We start from the raw sequence: 3,133 nt of genomic DNA on the forward strand, positions 1-3,133 counted from the left end.
TTGCTCATTCTTATCCCAAATTTTGACCTGGCTACTAGTTACACTCCTTGTACTTATTGCAAAATGACCACAAATTTCAACAGCTTTCACATGTTGCTGTTTCGGCTTTCGCTTACTACAGTCAACATAATACTCGTTGCAAAATAAGTGCTCGGCATCTGCAATTTTCCAAAGACGAAGTTTCGCCAGTTCAATTTTCGCTCGCCAATTATGGCTACTAATTCACACGGTACTGAGCTCAACAACATTAAATTTGTTCAGCAAGACTTTCACATGTTGATGTTTTGGCTTTCGCCTACTAGAAGCAACATAATACTCGTCTTGTTAGCTCATTCAATGAGAATAGCTTTTCCCGTTGAGAATTTTTGCCTTCAATTGGCGTTGTAGTGAGTTTGGCTACTCAGATCACCAAATACTTGTGACAATTCGAACCAGAAATGTTTTCAATTTTCACATGCTGATGTTTCGGATTCAACCTACTAGAAGCAGCATAATACTTGTATTCAACAATTTCTGTATCAAATCCCAGTTTTCTCTGGTGCATCTTTGCCAAACTATTCCAAACTGCCTGAGTCTGAATACCAATTACAGGTACTAGTAAATGCACGTTACTAAGGACTATATAGTTCTAGGTTACTGTACACAACGACGTTCACATGTTGATGTTTCAGCTGCCGCTTACTAGAAACAACATAATACTTATCGTGCATACCTTTCCATAACTTGTCCTTTTCAGATGCATTAGTTTCCCTTTGTCTTGGCTTCTACAGTCAGACTGGCTACTAGTAACAGCACAGTACTAATCACATATCGTTCTACAGTTTGCAGACAACTTTCACATGTTGATGTTTCAGCTTTCGCCTACTAGAAACAACATAATACTCGCTGTATACATTTGTAGTTCTCTATGTAACTTTCATGTGAAGAAGTTTCGCCAGTCTTTTTGACTGTCTCAAATCTGAGTCATGCTTAGGCTACTAGTTGCTTCATAGTACTTATCGCCTCGAGATCATTGAACAAAACTTGATTTTCACATGTTGCTGTTTCAGCTTCCGCTTACTAGAAACAACATAATACTAGTCTCATTAAGTTCCGTCTCTTTGCAATTTTCTTATGAAGAAAATTCGCCATCACAATGACTCCAGCAGTTCTTGATCAAGGAATGCAATCATTGATCAGAATGCTATTATTTGAATCGGTTCTGCTTTAAGTGTTCCAATTTTATTGGAAGCACCAACAATAGAACATCAATGTGTTCAATCGAGAGTTATATAACCCTGAATCGGACGCAGTCAACAGCCGAAGCCGAGACCGCCTTTTGCGTTAGAGAGGTCGGTAAACAAATCTTGCGATTCATACCGAATTAACACATATAGCTGTGCTCCTCTTCGTAAAGCGAGCCAAGTGATCCCCTGTTGAAGGATGTATTTGGACCAATCTAGTAGCATTTGGTTTCCAACAAGCTCTCCCAAGTTAGCTTACTTATTGGGCTTTTCAACCAATTCGGTTGGCTACAAGCATCATCAAAGTACTAGCCACAGTTTGATCGCAAAATTCTACGACTTTCACATGTTGATGTTTCGGCTTGCGCTTAGCCTACTATAAGCAACATAATACTAGTCATATCATAGAGCGTGATCAGCTTGTGACGTTCTCATGATGAAGTTTCACCAACAGTGTCTCACTTCGAGCTTAAATCCAGCTACTAGTAACTACACAGTACTGACTGCAACGATAACTTTTATCTATACCTTTCACATGCTGCGCTTTCGGCCAGGGCCTACTAACGTCAACATAATACTCGATATAAACTTTTGTTCATGATGCAGCTTCCCCATGCAGAAGTTTCGCCTTCAAATGCTCTCTTGGCCATATGACGTAAGAAAAGGTTACTAGTAACATCACAGTACTAGCCACAGTTTGATTGCAAAATTCTACGACTTTCACATGTTGATGTTTCGGCTTGCGCTTAGCCTACTAGAAGCAACATAATACTAGTCATATCATAGAGCGTGATCAGCTTGTGACGTTCTCATGATGAAGTTTCACCAACAGTGTCTCATTTCGAGCTTAAATCCAGCTACTAGTAACTACACAGTACTGACTGCAACGCTAACTTTTATCTATACCTTTCACATGCTGCGCTTTCGGCCAGGGCCTACTAACGTCAACATAATACTCGATATAAACTTTTGTTCATGATGCAGCTTCCCCATGCAGAAGTTTCGCCTTCAAATGCTCTCTTGGCCATATGACGTAACACAAGGTTACTAGTAACATCACAGTACTAGCCACAATTTGATCGCAAAATTCTACGACTTTCACATGTTGATGTTTCGGCTTGCGCTTAGCCTACTATAAGCAACATAATACTAGTCATATCATAGAGCGTGATCAGCTTGTGACGTTCTCATGATGAAGTTTCACCAACAGTGTCTCACTTCGAGCTTAAATCCAGCTACTAGTAACTACACAGTACTGACTGCAACGATAACTTTTATCTATACCTTTCACATGCTGCGCTTTCGGCCAGGGCCTACTAACGTCAACATAATACTCGATATAAACTTTTGTTCATGATGCAGCTTCCCCATGCAGAAGTTTCGCCTTCAAATGCTCTCTTGGCCATATGACGTAAGAAAAGGTTACTAGTAACATCACAGTACTAGCCACAGTTTGATTGCAAAATTCTACGACTTTCACATGTTGATGTTTCGGCTTGCGCTTAGCCTACTAGAAGCAACATAATACTAGTCATATCATAGAGCGTGATCAGCTTGTGACGTTCTCATGATGAAGTTTCACCAACAGTGTCTCATTTCGAGCTTAAATCCAGCTACTAGTAACTACACAGTACTGACTGCAACGCTAACTTTTATCTATACCTTTCACATGCTGCGCTTTCGGCCAGGGCCTACTAACGTCAACATAATACTCGATATAAACTTTTGTTCATGATGCAGCTTCCCCATGCAGAAGTTTCGCCTTCAAATGCTCTCTTGGCCATATGACGTAACACAAGGTTACTAGTAACATCACAGTACTAGCCACAATTTGATCGCAAAATTCTACGACTTTCACATGTTGATGTTTCGGCTTGCGCTTAGCCTACTAGAAGCAACATAATACTAGT

The 3,133-nt window shown here is 40.2% G+C and overlaps 1 pseudogene; it reads right to left on the reverse strand.

The window, feature by feature from the left end:
• Nucleotides 1-1,272: 1,272 nt before the first annotated feature.
• Nucleotides 1,273-1,424, reverse strand: LOC142355313 (5.8S ribosomal RNA; annotated as a pseudogene).
• Between the last annotated feature and the right edge of the window lie 1,709 nt (nucleotides 1,425-3,133).

The sequence above is a fragment of the Convolutriloba macropyga genome, unplaced genomic scaffold, assembly GCF_964194025.1.
Source record: "Convolutriloba macropyga unplaced genomic scaffold, txConMacr16.3 SCAFFOLD_1937, whole genome shotgun sequence".
NCBI classification, from domain to species: domain Eukaryota; kingdom Metazoa; phylum Xenacoelomorpha; order Acoela; family Convolutidae; genus Convolutriloba; species Convolutriloba macropyga.